General features: G+C 34.0%; 1 long non-coding RNA gene across 1 annotated transcript; it reads right to left on the reverse strand.

Moving 5' to 3' along the window:
* Positions 1 to 5,596: 5,596 nt before the first annotated feature.
* Positions 5,597 to 6,660, reverse strand: LOC101895711 (uncharacterized). Its single transcript, XR_009343924.1, has 2 exons — positions 6,234 to 6,660; positions 5,597 to 6,025 (listed from the first exon to the last, which is right to left on the reverse strand). It is a non-coding gene; the product is annotated as an uncharacterized LOC101895711 (long non-coding RNA).
* Positions 6,661 to 8,112: the final 1,452 nt, after the last annotated feature.

The raw sequence follows: 8,112 nt of genomic DNA on the forward strand, positions 1-8,112 counted from the left end.
ATGTTAGACATTTTTATTTATATTGCCAGTTGGCAAACACAATGAACCCAAAATTCAAACATTTTCTAAATGCAAACACAAACACACACACACATACAGATAAATACATATATATTTTGAAATTATGTAAGGCCAAGAGATTGGTGTAACATGAAGCATAATCCAATACATTGCTATTTATATACCAAATTGTGTGTGTGTGTATTTTCTAAGTTAGACTAATTGTTGCAATTTAAGGGTATGCATATTTAAGAATGTTATTGAACAATACATACCAACACCTGCATACATATGTTGTAGTATATATATTTCGGATAAATGAATAAAATATATACTAAAATATTGATAGATTTATTTTATTCATGTCGTAGCTCTGATAGTCTACTTGTGTGTCGAAATGCCTCTTAATTAATTTGTATGTCACTGCCGGATATTTTTGCTATTGTAGATGACCTGATACATGTAAAAAAACTATGAATTTATCTTATTTTTATTAAGGCCTGCTTTTATGAGGATACAATTCGGAACATATCAGTCAACTTATGCAAGAGCTATATGCCCTTAGCTTAATCTATATAAATAAAATAAAGTTGTATTAGTTACACTATTTATAAATCAAGAATGCCTTTACTGATGTGGCTGAAAATTGGTGAGGAGGTAGCTAAGAGGTTTTAGCTTTTTTTAATTTTATACCCTCTACCATAGTATGGAGGGTATATTAAGTTTGTCATTCCGTTTGTAACACCTCGAAATATACATTTTAGACCCCACAAAGTATATATTCTTGATCTGCATAAAATTCTATGTCGATTTTGCAATGTCCGTCCGTCTATCCGTCTGTAGAAATCACTCTAGCTTCCGAACGAAATAAAGAAAGTTGATAACAATTTTATTTTTTCTTTGGTATTGAAAATGGGTCACGTAGGTACACGTCTTCGTATAGAACCCATATAACTGTACCTCCCGATATTCGGTATTTTGATGATTTGTCGATATTATTCACATTCCTTCAAATTTGTTATTTGAAGCTCATGATGGATACTACAGCCTATGACAGAAAATTGTCTGTACCGGTCCACGTCTTCGTATAGCCCCCATATAACGGTACCTCCCGATATTCGGTATTTTAATGATTTTAGCTACATCATTCACCGATTTTTTTAAGTTTCGCATTTGAATATTGTTATGGCTTATGACAAATGTTACCTATGCATGTCAATGTCGTCGTATAGACCCTAAAATAACAGCTACATTCGGTATTTTTAAGATGTTAACAGAATTTTTAACGGATTTTATTGTTTTTCAGAATTGCCAAATTCGTTCCATATGGTGGAGGGTATTCAAAGTTCGGCCCGACCTAACTTACAGCTTTTTTACTTGTTTTTAATAAGGCCTGCTTTTATGTGGAGACAATTCCGAAAGTATCAGTCAATTCTTCCAAGAGCTATATGCCCTTAGTTTAATCTATACAGAGTGAGATGGGAAAACTGCAAACAACTTTAGACTTCTGTCATTTCCAAGCCACTCGTCCGATAGCTGTTAAAATTATTCCAGTGACAGAAAAGAAAAAAATTTATTCGTGATGGAATTCAAGCGTGATAGTGTGATTTCTTTATATTAGGCTGGAAAACAACAATTGGCTATCGTTAGAGCACTCCAGCATTTAAATGTGAATAAATCTTTTGTGTCTCGTACCATCGCTCGTTACCGCGATACTGGTAGCGTAGCCCGACGTCAAGGAAGTGGACGGAAGCACACAGCAACATCAGCAGAAATGGTTCGAAAAGTTAAGAAGCGACTTGGTCAAAACCCTCGTCGCAGTGGCCGAAAAATGGCTCGTGAGCTGAACATATCGCAATATTCCATTCGACAAATATTGAAAAATGAGCTCGGTAAAAAATAGACTCAAAAGAGCTAGATAGTTGCTGCGCTTGGCCGAAAGTGGTGAACTGCCGAATTTGGTCTTCTCCAATGAAAAAACATTCGTTGTCCAGCAGTTTGTAAACAAACAAAATGATAGTGTTTACTTGCCAAAGAGATCAGCTAAAAATGAGCACCTTTGGTTGGCCACCAGAACTCAAGCACTGGCCAAAACAGCCGATGGTCGCTCTCCGCTCTTATTAATCGACTGTGGCATCAGAATAAATGCCGAATATTATCGCGAAAATATTCTGGAGGGTGTGTGGAGGCCGCAGACCTTTGACATTCCAACAGGACTCAGCACCATCGAACAAGAATGGTTACAAAATGAGGTTCCTCACTTTATTTCCAGCGCACAATGGCCACCAAAATCTGTGGTTATCAATCCGTTGGACTATTGTGTCTGCAGTATTTTGGAAAGCAAGGTTGGCACTAAAAAATTCCAAAGTGTCGATTACCTCAAGCAAGCGCTTCGCCTGGAATGGGCCAAAATACCACAGAGCAACATTCGGGCAGTGTGTGACGGTTTCATTGGCCGTTTTTCGGCCATAATTCTTGCCAAAGGTGACCAATTCGAATATATCTAAACTTATTCTTAAATTTGATGCTATTTCCGACATTTTTTGCTTTCATTCAATAAAATGTAGAAAGAAAAAAAAAATTAAAATTATGGCGTTTGACTTTGTTGCAGTTTTTTATCGCACCCTGTATAGGAATTGGGGTCACATCTGTTAGAAAGAGTTAACATAAAGAGTTGGGTTTGGAAATTCGTTCAGCTAGCGAGGGAAAGGTACTAAATGATACTGACATTGTTTGAAATTTGGGATTAGAGTATATAGGATTGAGAAATAAAATTGGTTTTAGAAGTGTGTAGCACAACTTAATACAAATTATTATAAAATAATATAAGTCTTTCAATATAGTAATACAAAAGATCCCCTGTATTAAAATCCTCCAACATTTTTGTTTATTCAAAAAATTTTCTGTTTACATTTTTAACGATTTTCTTCAAAGTATTTTGACAATCCCACATCTTTATTGAATATTTTATCTTCCACATCACCCCACCCCTCACATGCATCGCAATAAATGCTCCAAATCGACATCACACATTGGTGTTTAACGAACTGGAAGTAATAATTGTAAATATTTTCCTTTTGCAGTTTTGGTGATTTCCTGTATTCGAATTCAATATTCCATCAAAATATCCCCAAGAAAGAAATCTGACAAACACACAAAGTTTCGAAACATAATATTTACAAATGGAAAAATCAATAAAATTAAAGAGCAAACGAAATAATGTCGAGTAGATTGTGTGGTAACAATAACGTTCGCCAGCATAGCGGCTACAAAATTGGGGGTCGTCCTGTAAAAAGGAGATTGGCTAAAATATTAAATTTTGAACAAGCATTGATATTAGTTGTAGTATATTTGTTATTGAAAAAGGAATATTGGTTCACGTTAAGGTATAATCACTATATACAGGGTGAGATAAAAAACTGCAACAAAATCAAACGCCATAACTTTTACAAATTTTTTTTTAATTTTATTGAACGAAAGCAAAAAATTTTGGAAATACATCAAGTTTTAGAATAAGTTTAGATTTGTTCGAATTTGTCACCTTTGGCACGAATTATGTCCTTTAAACGGCGAATGAAGCCGTCACATGTTGTCCGAATGTTGCTCTGCGGTATTTTGGCCCATTCCCGGCGAAGCGCTTGCTTGAGGTGATCGATACTTTGGTATTTTTTAGTGCCAAGCAAGGAACCTCATTTTCTAACCACTCTTGGTTGGCGCGTGCTGAGTCCTGTTGGAATGTCCAAGGTCTGCGGCCAAAATATATGCGTGTCCAAGGCTTCAATACACCCTCCAGAATATTTTCGCGATAATATTCGGCATTTATTCTGATGCCACGGTCGATTTATACGAGCGGATACCGACCATTGGCTGTTATGGCGGCCCACACCATCATCATTTCCGGCGCTTAAGTTCTGGTGGTCCACCGAAGGTGCCACCTCAGCTGACCTCTTTGGCAAGTAAATACGAAATTCGGCAGTTCACCACTTTCGGTCAAGTGAAGCAACTCTTTAGCTCTTTTGAGTCTATTTTCTTCCTGTTGCGGTGTAAGTTCTTGCACAATGGCTTTACCCCGAGTTTATTTTTCAACATTTGCCGAATGGAATATTCCGATATGTTAAGCTCACGAGCCATTTTTCGGCCACTGCGACGCGGGTTTCGATCAAGTCGCTTCTTTACTTTTCGAACCATTTTTGCTGATGTTGCTGTTTTCTTCCGTCCCCTTCCTTGACGTCGAGCTACGCTACCAGTATCACGGTAACGAGCGATGGTACGAGACACAAATGATTTATTCACTTTTAAATGCTGGAGTGATCTAATGATAGCCAGTTGTTGTTTTTCAGCCAAATATAAGGAAATCACAATATCATGCTTGAATTCCATCACGAATAACTTTTTTTTCAGGAAAATTCTCACCAAAATGCTTTCGTGCTCTTGTAAACAATATAATGAGCTGTCGCTGAAATAATTTTAACAGCTGTCGGACGAATGGCTTAGAAATGACAGAAGTCTGAAGTTGGTTGCAGTTTTTTCATCTCACCCTGTATATCATATTTGTACGAAAAGTACTAAATAGTAGCAAAGTTGGTTTTTTGGTGAAAGGAAACGATGAAATTCTAAAATTTGATATATAGATAAATATTGTATCTGAGGTGGGTTTGGAAATAAGTACTGCTGTTTTTCCGAACGTTCTAAATTTGGTATTGGGATAGAGCTGAAACCATGAAATGTTAACCATGCTGTCTAGGATTCACATATATAGGACGCATTTCCAAACCATCGCCAGATATTAAAGACAGATACCATCAGTAATCTGAATATCAACAGAGACCTTTACCTCATCCAATACATAATTTTATATACGACCTTAACGCCAAAATTCTATTTACCCAATATCAAATTGTACCAAATATAGTAGTATTAAGAACTTTTCGTGCACTTGTAGTAACCATGTTAAGAACCACTTCTTTATCACAAACTTACCACCAGTAGGGATAACATTTCAAAATTCCAACTTCATCCGATCACCATAAACCAAGCTGTTTTAAATTTAGTACAGTTCACATACTTAGTACACATTTCCAAAACCACCTTCATATATCAAACTTACTTCCCAATCTTGATTCACATATCAATTTTTTAGCTCTACCCTTTCACATAATATCAATATTACCATTTTAGAAGTTTAGTACAATTTTAGAACTTTTCGTAATGTTAAAGTTCCAATTTCCAAAAACCCTTTGGTACATCAATATGGCACTCCATCATTGGCTCTCATTCCAAATTTCTAAATTCTAGCTTATTCCGTTTCAGCACTTTGCGTACACTATTCTACGAATTTTCAATTACACGCCAGTGCACCAAGACTTAGCTCATGCAAAGCTTCAAGATTCTAGTATTAGTCGTTTGCCTGGGCGTTGATTCTCAGTTAGTCTCGAAGTCAGTCAGTGTGACACAAAGTTGGGTTTGCTATTTATGTTTTCTCGGAGTCGAAAGTATGAATTAATACGAACTTATATAAAAGGAAATTGAAAATCTTTGCCAGAACTTATGGTCCCATAAGCTATGACCTCGTTAAGGAACTCAAAACATACTCGGATTTTTGCAGACAGGCAATTTTCTTTTTATTTGTTTTTAACTAATACTAAAACTAATGTAAATCTGGTAAAATTGAGAGAAAAAAACTTAAAGTAATTTAAAATATTAAGTATCTTCAGGAACATCTTCACATTTCGAGGAGTTCGAGGTGTTTTTACTTTTCAATGTATCAACCATGGATTTCAAATATTTGCCTCAACCAGCCCAATAAATTTGTGTACAATTTCTCCATTACGAACAGTGAAGACAGTCGGTACCGATTGTATATTGAAAGTATCCACAAGTTCGGTATTCTTCTCCACATCGATTATGGCCAAATCGATTTCTCTGAATTATCCAACAAAGCACACATTTTGGGTGTTAATTTAGTACAGGGATCACACCAATTGGCATGGAAGTCAACAACAACGGGATGATCACTTTTCATGACCTGAAATGGAAAGAACACATAATTAAACAATTTCAAACAAAAAAAAAAAAAACAAAAAATAAAATAATAGTAATAATAACAATAATAATAATAATAATAATAATAATAATAATAATAATAATAATAATAATAACAGTAATAATAATAATAATAATAATAATAATAATAATAATAATAATATTAATAATAACAATTTCCAGATACTTACCCTTTGATTAAAATCAGTTTGATTTTCTATGGAATAGGTTTATAGTCGCCATGATTTTGTGAAATACTTTTCTTAAGCATAGCAGATAGACGAGGCAACAACCTTTGGCAAATTATATTAGTATTTGAAAAAGATCCTGCTGAGAGTTTCATGCAAGACAAAAATCTTCTATTTGTTAATTTCAGCATAATTTTAATACACTGTATTCCTTACAACTGACTAAATTCAGTTCTTTATTCTTTCGCTACTCGGACACAACTGGTTGGTAAGTGAAACACCATCTGGTAAACAGTTAGTGGTTGTGGTACCTGAACCAGGTAAATAAGTCTGTTTACGGGAATTAACAAAAGTGGGTAATTCACATTTTTTTGTCCTTTCGTTTATTTGGGATCATAAAATTTTGGGATTACCAAAAATATCGCATAGATTGTCTATTAAATGTTCGCCCTAAATCTGCATATCCACACAATTTACACTACATTTATGTGTGGTCATATGGTAGACACAGGCACAACACGAGGTATCTACCTCAATGCCATATAAATTAGATTTGTGTGCGTTTATTGCGGGATTAAGATACAGCTGCATTGTTGAATACAAATTCGATCAAGTACTCACCTTGCATTCAAGTGTTATTATGAGCAGCCTCTAGCGCCACGATAATGGTCTCCACAGGCAAAACGGGCTTTCAATAACTACGGTTATTTGTATCAGCAAATCGTTTTAATCGGACTTCTCAGCAAAATTAGCTATTAACTGTGTCACCTTTTGAAGCATAAATTATTAGATGTTTTAAAATGGCCATAACTCCTTAAATATTGAGTTTTCAGCGATTTTAGCTATTATTTGTGATCACTTTTTAAAGGCATGAATTATTGAAAACTTTAAAATGGCCATAACTCCTTTAATATTGAGTTTTCAGCGATTTTAGCTATTATTTGTGATCACTTTTAAAGCATGAATTATGGAAAACTTTAAAATGGCCATAACTCCTTAAATATTGAGTTTTCAGTGATTTTAGCTATTATTTGTGATCACTTTTTAAAGCATGAATTATTGAAAACTTAAAAACGGCCATAACTCCTTAAATATTGAGTTTTCAGCGATTTTAACTTTATTTGTGATCACTTTTTAAGGCATGAATTATCGAAAACTTAAATGGCCATAACTCCTTAAATATTGAGTTTTCAGCGATTTTAGCTATTATTTGTGATCACTTTTTAAAGCATGAATTATTGAAAACTTAAAACGGCCATAACTCCTTAAATATTGAGTTTTCAGCGATTTTAACTTTTATTTGTGATCACTTTTTAAGGCATGAATTATTGAAAACTTAAAAACGGCCATAACTTCTTAATATTGAGTTTTCAGCGATTTTAGCTATTATTTGTGATCACTTTTTAAAGCATGAATATTGAAAATTTTAAAATGGCCATAACTCCTTAATATTGAGTTTTCAGCGATTTTAGCTATTATTTGTGATCACTTTTGAAGCATGAATTATTGAAAACTTTAAAATGGCCATAACTCCTTAAATATTGAGTTTTCAGCGATTTTAGCTATTATTTGTGATCACTTTTTAAGGCATGAATTATTGAAAACTTTAAATGGCCATAACTCCTTAAATATTGAGTTTTCAGCGATTTTAGCTATTATTTGTGATCACTTTTAAAGCATGAATTATTGAAAACTTAAAAACGGCCATAACTCATAAATATTGAGTTTTCAGCGATTTTAGCTATTATTTGTGATCACTTTTTAAAGCATGAATTATTGAAAACTTTAAAATGGCCATAACTCCTTAAATATTGAGTTTTCAGCGATTTTAGCTATTATTTGTGATCACTTTTTAAAGCATGAATTATTGAAAACTTAAAAA

The sequence above is a fragment of the Musca domestica genome, unplaced genomic scaffold, assembly GCF_030504385.1.
Source record: "Musca domestica strain aabys unplaced genomic scaffold, Musca_domestica.polishedcontigs.V.1.1 69, whole genome shotgun sequence".
NCBI classification, from domain to species: domain Eukaryota; kingdom Metazoa; phylum Arthropoda; class Insecta; order Diptera; family Muscidae; genus Musca; species Musca domestica.